At 55.3% G+C, this 14,020-nt stretch overlaps 1 pseudogene; it reads left to right on the top strand.

Moving 5' to 3' along the window:
* Positions 1 to 1,015: 1,015 nt before the first annotated feature.
* Positions 1,016 to 9,698, top strand: LOC121288174 (annotated as a pseudogene).
* Positions 9,699 to 14,020: the final 4,322 nt, after the last annotated feature.

Below are 14,020 nucleotides of genomic sequence, written 5' to 3'. Positions count from 1 at the left end.
GCAGCAACAGCAACAGCAGTACCAGCAGCAATAACAGCAGCAGCAGCAACTACAGCATCACCAGCAGCAGCAACAGCAGCAATGGCAGCAGCAGCAGCAGCAGCAGCAGCAACATGAAGAGCAGCGCCATGAACAGCGGCAACAGCACCAGCAACAGCAGCAGCAGTAAGAGCCAGAGCAGCACAGGCAAAAGCAGCAGCCACAGCAGCACCAACACCACCAGCAGCAGCAGTACCAAGACCAGTCGCAGCAACAGGATTCGTAGCAACAATAGCTACAGCAACAGCAGGAGAAAGAACAGCAGCAGCCACCAGCAGCAGCAGCACCAGCACTGGCAGCAAAAGTAGCAGCAGCAAAAGCACCAGCAGCAGCAACAGCAGCAGCAACAGCAGCAGCAGTACCAACAGCAGCAGCAGCTGCAGCAGCTAGCAGCAGCAGTACCAACTTCACCAGCACCATCAACAACAGGAACAGCAGCAGTAGCAGCAACAGCAGCATCAGCAATAGCAGCAGCAACAGCAACAGCAGTACCAGCAGCAATAACAGCAGCAGCAGCAACTACAGCATCACCAGCAGCAGCAACAGCAGCAACACCAGCAGGAACAGCAAGAGCAGCACCAGCAGCAGCACCACCACCCGTTGCAGCAACAGGATCAGTAGCAGCACCAGCAGCAGCACCACCACTAGTAGCAGCAAAAGGATCAGTTGCAGCAATATCTACAGCAACAGCAGGAGCAACAGCAGCTTAAGCACCGGCAGCAACACCAACACCGGCAGCAACAGTAGCAGCATCCAAAGCACCAGCAACTGCAACAGCAGCAGCAACAGCAGCAGCAGTGCCAACAGCAGCAGCAGCTGCAGCAGCTAGCAGCAGCAGCACCAACAGCAGCAGCACCAACAACAACAGGAACAGCAGCATTTGCAGCAACAGCAGCATCAGCAATAGCAGCAGCAACAGCAACAGCAGTACCAGCAGCAATAAAAGCAGCAGCAGCAACTATAGCATCACCAGCAGCAGCAACAGCAGCAATGGCAGCAGCAGCAACAGCAGGAGTACCAGCAACAGCAGCAGCAATACCAGCAACAGGAAGAGCAGCGCCATCAACAGCGGCAACAGCAGCAGGAACAGCAGCTGCAGTAACAGCTAGAGCAGCACCAGCAAAAGCAGCAGCCACAGCAGCAGCAACAACACCAGCAGCAGCAGTACCAACACAAGCAACAACAGCAAAAGCACCAGCAGGAACACCAGCATCACCAGCTGCAACAGGAACAGCAACAGCACCAGCAGCAGTATCAGTTGCAGCAACAGCAGCAGCAACAGCAGCAGCAGGAGCACCAACACCAGCAGCAACAGCAGCAGCAGCAGGCAAAGAAACAGCAACAGCAACAGCAGCAACAGCAGCAGCCATATCAGATGAAGCAACAGCAGCAGCAACAATATCAGCAGCAGCAGAACCAGCAGCAACATGAGCAGCACTAGAACCAGCAACAGCAGAGGCAACAGCATGAGCAGCAGCGCCAGTACCAGCAACAGCAGCAACTACATCTGCAGCAACAGGAGCAACACCAGCAGCAACAGCAAGAGCAGCACCAGCAGCAGCTCCACGACCAGTAGCAGCAACAGTAACAGCAACAGCACCAGCAGCAGTATCAGTTGCAGCAACAGCAGCAGCACAAGCATCAGCAGCACCAGCAGCAGCAGCAGCACCACTAGTAGCGTCAATAGCATCAGTAGCAGCAAAAGCTGCAGCAACAGCAGCAGCAACAGCAGCAGCAGGAGCACCAACACCAGCAGCAACATCAGCAGCAGCAGCCAAAGCACCAGCAACAGCAACAGCAGCAACAGCAGCAGCCATATCAGTTGCAGCAAAAGCAGCAGCACCAGTATCAGCAGCACCAGAACCAGCAGCAACATTTGCAGCACTAGCACCAGCAACAGCAGAGGCTACAGCATGAGCAGCAGCACCAGTACCAGCAACAGCAGCAACTGCTTCTGCAGCAACAGGAGCAAAACCAGCAGCAACAGCAAGAGCAGCTCAAGCAGCAGCTCCACGAACAGTAGCAGCAACAGTATCAGTAGCAGCAATAGCTACAGCAACAGCAGGAGCTACAAAAGCAGCTGCACCAGCAGCAGCCACCAGCAACAGCAGCACCAGCACTGGCAACAACAGCAGCAGCAGTACCAACAGCAGCAGCAGCTGCAGCAGCTAGCAGCAGCAGCACCAACAGCAGCAGCACCAACAACAGGAACAGCAGCAGTAGCAGCAACAGCAGCATCAGCAATAGCAGCAGCAAGAGCCACAGCGGTACCAGCATCAATAACAGCAGCAGCAGAAACTATAGCATCACCAGCAGCAGCAACAGCAGCAATGGCAGCAGCAGCAGCAGCAACAGCAGCAGTACCAGCAACAGCAGCAGCAACACCAGCAACAGGAAGAGCAGCACCATCAACAGCGGCAACAGCAGCAGGACCACCAGCTGCAGTAACAGCTAGAGCAGCAGCAGCAAAAGCAGCAGCCACAGCAGCACCAACACCGCCAGCAGCAGCAGAACCAACACCAGCTACAACAGCAACAGCACCAGCAGGAACACCAGCATCAACAGCTGCAACAGCAACAGCAACAGCACCAGCAGCAGTATCAGTTGCAGCAACAGCAGCAGCACCATCATCAGCAGAACCAGCAGCAGCAGCACCACCAGTAGCAGCAATTGCATCAATAGCAGCAATAGCTGCAGCAACAGCAGCAGCAACAGCAGCAGCAGGAGCACCAACACCAGCAACAACAGCAGCAGCAGCAGGCAAAGCAACAGCAACAGCAACAGCAGCAACAGCAAAAGCCATATCAGATGCAGCAACAGCAGCAGCAACAGTATCAGCAGCAGCAGAACCAGCAGCAACATCAGCAGCACTAGAACCAGCAACAGCAGAGGCAACAGCATGAGCTGGAGCGCCAGTACCAGCAACAGCAGCAACTACATCTGCAGCAACAGAAGCAACACCAGCAGCAACAGCAAGAGCAGCACCAGCAGCAGCTCCACGACCAGTAGCAGCAACAGTATCAGTAGCAGCAATACCTACAGCAACAGCAGGAGCAACAACAGCAGCTTCACCATCAGCAGCCACGAGCAGCAGCAGCACCAGCACTGGCAACAACAGCAGCAGTACCAACATCAGCAGCAGCTGCAGCAACGACCAGCAGCAGCACCAACAGCAGCAGCGCTGACAGCAACAGGAGCAGCAGCAGTAGCAGCAACAGAAGCAAAAACATGAGCTGCAACAGCAGCAACACCAGCAGCAACAGCAAGAGCAGCACCAGCAGCAGCACCACCACCAGTAGCAGCAGCAGGATCAGTAGCAGCAATAGCTACAGCAACAGCAGGAGCAATAGCAGCCAAAGCACCAGCAGCAGCACAAACACCGGCAGCAACAAGAGCAGCAGCCTAAGAACCAGCAACAGCAACAGCAGCAGCAACAGCAGCAGCAGTACCAACAGCACCTTTAGCTACAGCAGCTAGCAGCAGCAGGAGCAACAGCAGCAGCACGAATAACAATAGGGACAGCAGCAGTAGCAGCAACAGCAGCATCAGCAATAGCAGCAGCAACAGCAACAGCAGTAGCAGCAGCAATAACAGCAGCAGCAGCAACTACAGCATCACCAGCAGCAGCAACAGCAGCAACACCAGCAGCAACAGCAAGAGCAGCACCAGCAGCAGCACCACCACCAGTAGCAGCAACAGGATCAGTAGCAGCAATAGCTACAGCAACAGCAGGAGCAACAGCAGCCAAAGCACCAGCAGCAGCACCAACACCAGCAGCAACAGTAGCAGCAGCCAAAGCACAAGCAACAGCAACAGCAGCAGCAACAGCAGCAGCAGTACCAACAGCAGCAGCAGCTGCAGCAGCTAGCAGCAGCAGTACCAACAGCAGCAGCACCAACAACAACAGGAACAGCAGCAGTAGCAGCAACAGCAGCATCAGCAATAGCAGCAGCAACAGCAACAGCAGTACCAGCAGCAATAACAGCAGCAGCAGCAACTATAGCATCACCAGCAGCAGCAACAGCAGCAATGGCAGCAGCAACTGCAGCAGTACCAGCAACAGCAGCAGCAACACCAGCAACAGGAAGAGCAGCGCCATCAACAGCGGCAAAAGCAGCAGGAACAGCAGCAGCAGTAACAGCTAGAGCAGCACCAGCAAAAGCAGCAGCCACAGCAGCACCAACACCACCAGCTGCAGCAGTACCAACACCAGCAACAACAGCAACAGCACCAGCAGGAACACCAGCATCACCAGCTGCAACAGCAACAGGAACAGCACCAGCAGCAGTATCAGTTTCAGCAACAGCAGCAGCACCAGCATCAGCAGCACCAGCAGCAGCAGCACCACCTTTATCAGCAATAGCATCAGTAGCAGCAATAGCTGCAGCAACAGCAGCAGCAACAGCAGCAGCAGGAGCACCAACACCAGCGGCAACAGCAGCAGCAGCAGGCAAAGCACCAGCTACAGCAACAACAGCAGCAGCAGCAGCCGTATCTGTTGCAGCAACAGCAGCAGCACCAGTATCAGCAGCACCAGAACCAGCAGCAACATCAGCAGTACTAGCACCAGCAACAGCAGCAGCAACAGCATAAGCAGCAGCACCAGTACCAGCAACAGCAGCAACTACATCTGCAGCAACAGGAGCAACACCAGCAGCAACAGCAAGAGCAGCACCAGCAGCAGCACCACGACCAGTAGCAGCCAAAGGATCAGTAGCAACAATAGCTACAGCAACAGCAGGAGCAACAACAGCATCTGCACCAGCAGCAGCCACCAGCAGCAGCAGCACCAGCACTGGCAGCAACAGTAGCAGCAGCCAAAGCACCAGCAGCAGCAACAGCAGCAGCACAAACAACAGCAGGAACAGCAGCAGTAGCAGCAACAGCAGCATCAGCAATTTCAGCAGCAACAGCAACGGCATTACCAGCAGCAATAACAGCAGCAGCAGAAACAACAGCATCACCAGCAGCAGCAACAGCAGTAACACCAGCAGCAACAGCAAGAGCAGCACCAGCAGCAGCGCCACCACCAGTAGCAGCAACAGGATCAGTAGCAGCACCAGCAGCAGCACCACCACCAGTAGCAGCAACAGGATCAGTAGCAGCAATAGCTACAGCAACAGCAGAAGCAACAGCAGCCAAAGCACCTGCAGCAGCACCAACACCGGCAGCAACAGTAGCAGCAGCCAAAGCACCAGCAACAGCAACAGCAGCAGCAACAGCAGCAGCAGTACCAACAGCAGCAGCAGCTGGCAGCAGCAGCACCAAAAGCAGCAGCACGAACAACAATAGGGACAGCAGCAGTAGCAGCAACAGCAGCCTCAGCAATTGCAGCAGCAACAGCAACAGCAGTACCAGAAGCAATAACAGCAGCAGCAGCAACTACAGCATCACCAGCAGCAGCAACAGAAGCAATGGCAGCTGCAGAAGCAGCAACAGCAGCAGTACCAGCAACAGCAGCAGCAACACCTGCCAAAGGAAGAGCAGCGCCATCAACAGCGGCAACAGCAGCAGCAACCACAGCAGCAGTACCAACAGCAACAGCAGCTACAGCAGCTAGCAGCAGCAGCACCTACTGCAGCAGCACGAATAACAATAGGGACAGCAGCAGTAGCAGCAACAGCAGCATCAGCAATAGCATCAGCAACAGCAACAGCATCACCAGCAGCAACAGCAGCAAGACCAGCAGCAACAGCAAGAGCAGCACCAGCAGCAGCACCACCACCAGTAGCAGCAACAGGATCAGTAGCAGCAATAGCTACAGCAACAGCAGGATCAACAGCAGCCAAAGCACTAGCAGCAGCACCAACACCGGCAGCAACAGTCGCAGCAGCCAAAGCACCAGCAACAGCAACAGAAGCAGCAACAGCAGCAGCAGTGCCATCAGCAGCAGCATCTGCAGCAGCTGGCAGCAGCAGTACCAAAAGCAGCAGCACAAACAACAATAGGGACAGCAGCAGTAGCAGCAACAGCAGCAACAGCAATGGCAGCAGCAACAGCAACAGCAGTAGCAGCAGCAATAACAGCAGCAGCAGCAACTACAGCATCACCAGCAGCAGCAACAGCAGCAACACCAGCAGCAGCAGCAGTACCAGCAACAGCAGCAGCAACAGCAACAGCACCAGCAGGAACACCAGCATCACCAGCTGCAACAGCAACAGCAACAGCACCAGCAGCAGTATCAGTTGCAGCAACAGCAGCAGCACCAGTATCAGTAGAACCAGCAGCAGCAGCACCACCAGTAGCAGCAATAGCATCAGTAGCAGCAATAGCTGCAGCAACAGCAGCAGCAACAGCAGCAGCAGGAGTAGCAACACCAGCAGCAACAGCAGCTGCAACAGGCAAAGCACCAGCAACAGCAACAACAGCAGCAGCAGCCGTATCAGTTGCAGCAACAGCAGCAGCACCAGTATCAGCAGCACCAGAACCAGCAGCAACATCAGCAGCACTAGCACCAGCAACAGCCGCAGCAACAGCATAAGCAGCAGCACCAGTACCAGCAACAGCAGCAACTACATCTGCAGCAACAGGAGCAACAACAGCAGCAACGGCAAGAGCAGCACCAGCAGCACCACCACCAGTAGCAGCAACAGGATGAGTAGCAACAATAGCTATAGCAACAGCAGGAGCAACAACAACAGCTGCACCAGCAGCAGCCACCAGCAGCAGCAGCACCAGCACTGGCAGCAACAGTAGCAGCAGCCAAAGCACCAGCAGCAGCAACAGCAGCAGCAACAGCAGCAGCAGTACCAACAGCAGCAGCAGCTGCAGCAGCTAGCAGCAGCACCACCAACAGCCGCAGCACCAACAACAACAGGAACAGCAGCAGTAGCAGCAACAGCAGCATCAGCAATAGCAGCAGCAACAGTAACAGCAGTACCAGCAGCAATAACAGCAGCAGCAACAACTACAGCATCACCAGCAGCAGCAACAACAGCAACACCAGCAGCAACAGCAAGTGTAGCACCAGCAGCAGCACCACCACCAGTTGCAGCAACAGGATCAGTAGCAGCACCAGCAGCAGCACCACCACCGGTAGCAGTAAGAGAATCAGTAGGATCAAGAGCTAAAGCAACAGCATCAGCAACAGCAGCCAAAGCACCAGCAGCAGCACCAGCACCGGCAGCAACAGTAGCAGCAGGTAAAGCAACAGCAATAGCAGCAGCAACAGCAGCAGCAGTACCAACAGCAGCAGCAGCTGCAGCAGCTGGCAGCAGCAGCACCAAAAGCAGCAGCACGAACAACAATAGGGACAGCAGCAGTAGCAGCAACAGCAGCATCAGCAATAGCAGCAGCAACAGCAACAGCAGTACCAGCAGCAATAACAGCAGCAGCAGCAGCAACAGCAGCAGTACCAGCAACAGCAGCAGCAACACCAGCACAGTAAGAGCAGCGCCATCAATAGCGGCACCAGCACCAGCCACCAGCAGCAGCAGCACCAGCACTGGCAACAACAACAGCAGCAGTACGAACAGCAGCAGCAGCTGCAGCAACGACCAGCAGCAGCACCAAAAGCAGCAGCGCCAACAGCAACAGGAACAGAACCAGTAGCAGCAACAGCAGCAACAACATGAGCTGCTACAGCAGCAACACCAGCAGCAACAGCAAGAGCAGCACCAGCAGCAGCACCACCACAAGTAGCAGCAACAGGATCAGTAGCAGCAATAGCTACAGCAACAGCAGGAGCAACAGCAGCCAAAGCACCAGCAGCAGTACCAACACCGGCAGCAACAGTTGCAGCAGCCAAAGAACCAGCAGCAGCAACAGCAGCAGCAACAGCAGCAGCAGTACCAACAGCAACAGCAGCTACAGCAGCTAGCAGCAGCAGCACCAACAGCAGCAGCACGAATAACATTAGGGACAGCAGCAGTAGCAGCAACAGCAGCATCAGCAATAGCAGCAGCAACAGCAAGAGCAGCACCAGCAGCAGCACCACCACCAGTAGCAGCAGCAGGATCAGTAGCAGCAATAGCTACAGCAACAGCAGGAGCAACAGCAACCAAAGCACCAGCAGCAGCACAAACACCGGCAGCAACAAGAGCAGCAGCCAAAGAACCAGCAACAGCAACAGCAGCAGCAACAGCAGCAGCAGTACCAACAGCACCATTAGCTACAGCAGCCAGCAGCAGCAGGAGCAACAGCAGCAGCACGAATAACAATAGGGACAGCAGCAGTAGCAGCAACAGCAGCATCAGCAATAGCAGCAGCAACAGCAACAGCAGTAGCAGCAGCAATAACAGCAGCAGCAGCAACTACAGCATCACCAGCAGCAGCAACAGCAGCAACACCAGCAGCAACAGCAAGAGCAGCACCAGCAGCAGCACCACCACCAGTAGCAGCAACAGGATCAGTAGCAGCAATAGCTACAGCAACAGCAGGAGCAACAGCAGCCAAAGCACCAGCAGCAGCACCAACACCGGCAGCAACAGTAGCAGCAGCCAAAGCACAAGCAACAGCAACAGCAGCAGCAACAGCAGCAGCAGTACCAACAGCAGCAGCAGCTGCAGCAGCTAGCAGCAGCAGTACCAACAGCAGCAGCACCAACAACAACAGGAACAGCAGCAGTAGCAGCAACAGCAGCATCAGCAATAGCAGCAGCAACAGCAACAGCAGTACCAGCAGCAATAACAGCAGCAGCAGCAACTATAGCATCACCAGCTGCAGCAACAGCAGCAATGGCAGCAGCAACTGCAGCAGTACCAGCAACAGAAGCAGCAACACCAGCAACAGGAAGAGCAGCGCCATCAACAGCGGCAAAAGCAGCAGGAACAGCAGCAGCAGTAACAGCTAGAGCAGCACCAGCAAAAGCAGCAGCCACAGCAGCACCAACACCACCAGCTGCAGCAGTACCAACACCAGCAACAACAGCAACAGCACCAGCAGGAACACCAGCATCACCAGCTGCAACAGCAACAGGAACAGCACCAGCAGCAGTATCAGTTTCAGCAACAGCAGCAGCACCAGCATCAGCAGCACCAGCAGCAGCAGCACCACCTTTATCAGCAATAGCATCAGTAGCAGCAATAGCTGCAGCAACAGCAGCAGCAACAGCAGCAGCAGGAGCACCAACACCAGCGGCAACAGCAGCAGCAGCAGGCAAAGCACCAGCTACAGCAACAACAGCAGCAGCAGCCGCCGTATCTGTTGCAGCAACAGCAGCAGCACCAGTATCAGCAGCACCAGAACCAGCAGCAACATCAGCAGTACTAGCACCAGCAACAGCAGCAGCAACAGCATAAGCAGCAGCACCAGTACCAGCAACAGCAGCAACTACATCTGCAGCAACAGGAGCAACACCAGCAGCAACAGCAAGAGCAGCACCAGCAGCAGCACCACGACCAGTAGCAGCCACAGGATCAGTAGCAACAATAGCTACAGCAACAGCAGGAGCAACAACAGCATCTGCACCAGCAGCAGCCACCAGCAGCAGCAGCACCAGCACTGGCAGCAACAGTAGCAGCAGCCAAAGCACCAGCAGCAGCAACAGCAGCAGCACAAACAACAGCAGGAACAGCAGCAGTAGCAGCAACAGCAGCATCAGCAATTTCAGCAGCAACAGCAACGGCATTACCAGCAGCAATAACAGCAGCAGCAGAAACAACAGCATCACCAGCAGCAGCAACAGCAGTAACACCAGCAGCAACAGCAAGAGCAGCACCAGCAGCAGCGCCACCACCAGTAGCAGCAACAGGATCAGTAGCAGCACCAGCAGCAGCACCACCACCAGTAGCAGCAACAGGATCAGTAGCAGCAATAGCTACAGCAACAGCAGAAGCAACAGCAGCCAAAGCACCTGCAGCAGCACCAACACCGGCAGCAACAGTAGCAGCAGCCAAAGCACCAGCAACAGCAACAGCAGCAGCAACAGCAGCAGCAGTACCAACAGCAGCAGCAGCTGGCAGCAGCAGCACCAAAAGCAGCAGCACGAACAACAATAGGGACAGCAGCAGTAGCAGCAACAGCAGCCTCAGCAATAGCAGCAGCAACAGCAACAGCAGTACCAGAAGCAATAACAGCAGCAGCAGCAACTACAGCATCACCAGCAGCAGCAACAGAAGCAATGGCAGCTGCAGAAGCAGCAACAGCAGCAGTACCAGCAACAGCAGCAGCAACACCTGCCAAAGGAAGAGCAGCGCCATCAACAGCGGCAACAGCAGCAGCAACCGCAGCAGCAGTACCAACAGCAACAGCAGCTACAGCAGCTAGCAGCAGCAGCACCTACTGCAGCAGCAGGAATAACAATAAGGACAGCAGCAGTAGCAGCAACAGCAGCATCAGCAATAGCATCAGCAACAGCAACAGCATCACCAGCAGCAACAGCAGCAAGACCAGCAGCAACAGCAAGAGCAGCAACAGCAGCAGCACCACCACCAGTAGCAGCAACAGGATCAGTAGCAGCAATAGCTACAGCAACAGCAGGATCAACAGCATCCAAAGCACTAGCAGCAGCAACAACACCGGCAGCAACAGTCGCAGCAGCCAAAGCACCAGCAACAGCAACAGAAGCAGCAACAGCAGCAGCAGTGCCATCAGCAGCAGCATCTGCAGCAGCTGGCAGCAGCAGTACCAAAAGCAGGAGCACAAACAACAATAGGGACAGCAGCAGTAGCAGCAACAGCAGCAACAGCAATGGCAGCAGCAACAGCAACAGCAGTAGCAGCAGCAATAACAGCAGCAGCAGCAACTACAGCATCACCAGCAGCAGCAACAGCAGCAACACCAGCAGCAGCAGCAGTACCAGCAACAGCAGCAGCAACAGCAACAGCACCAGCAGGAACACCAGCATCACCAGCTGCAACAGCAACAGCAACAGCACCAGCAGCAGTATCAGTTGCAGCAACAGCAGCAGCACCAGTATCAGTAGAACCAGCAGCAGCAGCACCACCAGTAGCAGCAATAGCATCAGTAGCAGCAATAGCTGCAGCAACAGCAGCAGCAACAGCAGCAGCAGGAGTAGCAACACCAGCAGCAACAGCAGCTGCAACAGGCAAAGCACCAGCAACAGCAACAACAGCAGCAGCAGCCGCCGTATCAGTTGCAGCAACAGCAGCAGCACCAGTATCAGCAGCACCAGAACCAGCAGCAACATCAGCAGCACTAGCACCAGCAACAGCCGCAGCAACAGCATAAGCAGCAGCACCAGTACCAGCAACAGCAGCAACTACATCTGCAGCAACAGGAGCAACAACAGCAGCAACGGCAAGAGCAGCACCAGCAGCAGCACCACCACCAGTAGCAGCAACAGGATGAGTAGCAACAATAGCTATAGCAACAGCAGGAGCAACAACAACAGCTGCACCAGCAGCAGCCACCAGCAGCAGCAGCACCAGCACTGGCAGCAACAGTAGCAGCAGCCAAAGCACCAGCAGCAGCAACAGCAGCAGCAACAGCAGCAGCAGTACCAACAGCAGCAGCAGCTGCAGCAGCTAGCAGCAGCACCACCAACAGCCGCAGCACCAACAACAACAGGAACAGCAGCAGTAGCAGCAACAGCAGCATCAGCAATAGCAGCAGCAACAGTAACAGCAGTACCAGCAGCAATAACAGCAGCAGCAACAACTACAGCATCACCAGCAGCAGCAACAACAGCAACACCAGCAGCAACAGCAAGTGTAGCACCAGCAGCAGCACCACCACCAGTTGCAGCAACAGGATCAGTAGCAGCACCAGCAGCAGCACCACCACCGGTAGCAGTAAGAGAATCAGTAGGATCAAGAGCTAAAGCAACAGCATCAGCAACAGCAGCCAAAGCACCAGCAGCAGCACCAGCACCGGCAGCAACAGTAGCAGCAGGTAAAGCAACAGCAATAGCAGCAGCAACAGCAGCAGCAGTACCAACAGCAGCAGCAGCTGCAGCAGCTGGCAGCAGCAGCACCAAAAGCAGCAGCACGAACAACAATAGGGACAGCAGCAGTAGCAGCAACAGCAGCATCAGCAATAGCAGCAGCAACAGCAACAGCAGTACCAGCAGCAATAACAGCAGCAGCAGCAGCAACAGCAGCAGTACCAGCAACAGCAGCAGCAACACCAGCACAGGAAGAGCAGCGCCATCAATAGCGGCACCAGCACCAGCCACCAGCAGCAGCAGCACCAGCACTGGCAACAACAGCAGCAGCAGTACGAACAGCAGCAGCAGCTGCAGCAACGACCAGCAGCAGCACCAAAAGCAGCAGCGCCAACAGCAACAGGAACAGAACCAGTAGCAGCAACAGCAGCAACAACATGAGCTGCTACAGCAGCAACACCAGCAGCAACAGCAAGAGCAGCACCAGCAGCAGCACCACCACAAGTAGCAGCAACAGGATCAGTAGCAGCAATAGCTACAGCAACAGCAGGAGCAACAGCAGCCAAAGCACCAGCAGCAGTACCAACACCGGCAGCAACAGTTGCAGCAGCCAAAGAACCAGCAGCAGCAACAGCAGCAGCAACAGCAGCAGCAGTACCAACAGCACCATTAGCTACAGCAGCCAGCAGCAGCAGGAGAACAGCAGCAGCACGAATAACAATAGGGACAGCAGCAGTAGCAGCAACAGCACCATCAGCAATAGCAGCAGCAACAGCAACAGCAGTAGCAGCAGCAATAACAGCAGCAGCAGCAACTACAGCATCACCAGCAGCAGCAACAGCAGCAACACCAGCAGCATCAGCAAGAGCAGCACCAGCAGCAGCACCACCACCAGTAGCAGCAACAGGATCAGTAGCAGCAATAGCTACAGCAACAGCAGGAGCAACAGCAGCCAAAGCACCAGCAGCAGCACCAACACCGGCAGCAACAGTAGCAGCAGCCAAAGCACAAGCAACAGCAACAGCAGCAGCAACAGCAGCAGCAGTACCAACAGCAGCAGCAGCTGCAGCAGCTAGCAGCAGCAGCACCAACAGCAGCAGCACCAACAACAACAGGAACAGCAGCAGTAGCAGCAACAGCAGCATCAGCAATAGCAGCAGCAACAGCAACAGCAGTACCAGCAGCAATAACAGCAGCAGCAGCAACTATAGCATCACCAGCTGCAGCAACAGCAGCAATGGCAGCAGCAACTGCAGCAGTACCAGCAACAGCAGCAGCAACACCAGCAACAGGAAGAGCAGCGCCATCAACAGCGGCAAAAGGAGCAGGAACAGCAGCAGCAGTAACAGCTAGAGCAGCACCAGCCAAAGCAGCAGCCACAGCAGCACCAACACCACCAGCTGCAGCAGTACCAACACCAGCAACAACAGTAACAGCACCAGCAGGAACACCAGCATCACCAGCTGCAACAGCAACAGGAACAGGACCAGCAGCATATCAGTTTCAGCAACATCAGCAGCACCAGCATCAGCAGCACCACCAGCAGCAGCACCACCTTTATCAGCAATAGCATCAGTAGCAGCAATAGCTGTAGCAACACCAGCAGCAACAGCAGCAGCAGCAGGCAAAGCACCAGCTACAGCAACAACAGCAGCAGCAGCAGCCGTATCTGTTGCAGCAACAGCAGCAGCACCAGTATCAGCAGCACCAGAACCAGCAGCAACATCAGCAGCACTAGCACTAGCAACAGCAGCAGCAACAGCATAAGCAGCAGCACCAGTACCAGCAACAGCAGCAACTACATCAGCAGCAACAGGAGCAACACCAGCAGCAACAGCAAGAGCAGCACCAGCAGCAGCACCACGACCAGTAGCAGCCACAGGATCAGTAGCAACAATAGCTACAGCAACAGCAGGAGCAACAACAGCATCTGCACCAGCAGCAGCCACCAGCAGCAGCAGCACCAGCACTGGCAGCAACAGTAGCAGCAGCCAAAGCACCAGCAGCAGCAACAGCAGCAGCACAAACAACAGCAGGAACAGCAGCAGTAGCAGCAACAGCAGCATCAGCAATTTCAGCAGCAACAGCAACGGCATTACCAGCAGCAATAACAGCAGCAGCAGAAACAACAGCATCACCAGCAGCAGCAACAGCAGTAACACCAGCAGCAACAGCAAGAGCAGCACCAGCAGCAGC

The sequence above is a fragment of the Carcharodon carcharias genome, chromosome 2, assembly GCF_017639515.1.
Source record: "Carcharodon carcharias isolate sCarCar2 chromosome 2, sCarCar2.pri, whole genome shotgun sequence".
Taxonomy (NCBI): Eukaryota; Metazoa; Chordata; class Chondrichthyes; order Lamniformes; family Lamnidae; genus Carcharodon; species Carcharodon carcharias.
The sequence above is the reverse complement of the archived record's forward strand: the minus strand, read 5'-3'. Positions and strand labels throughout refer to the sequence as shown.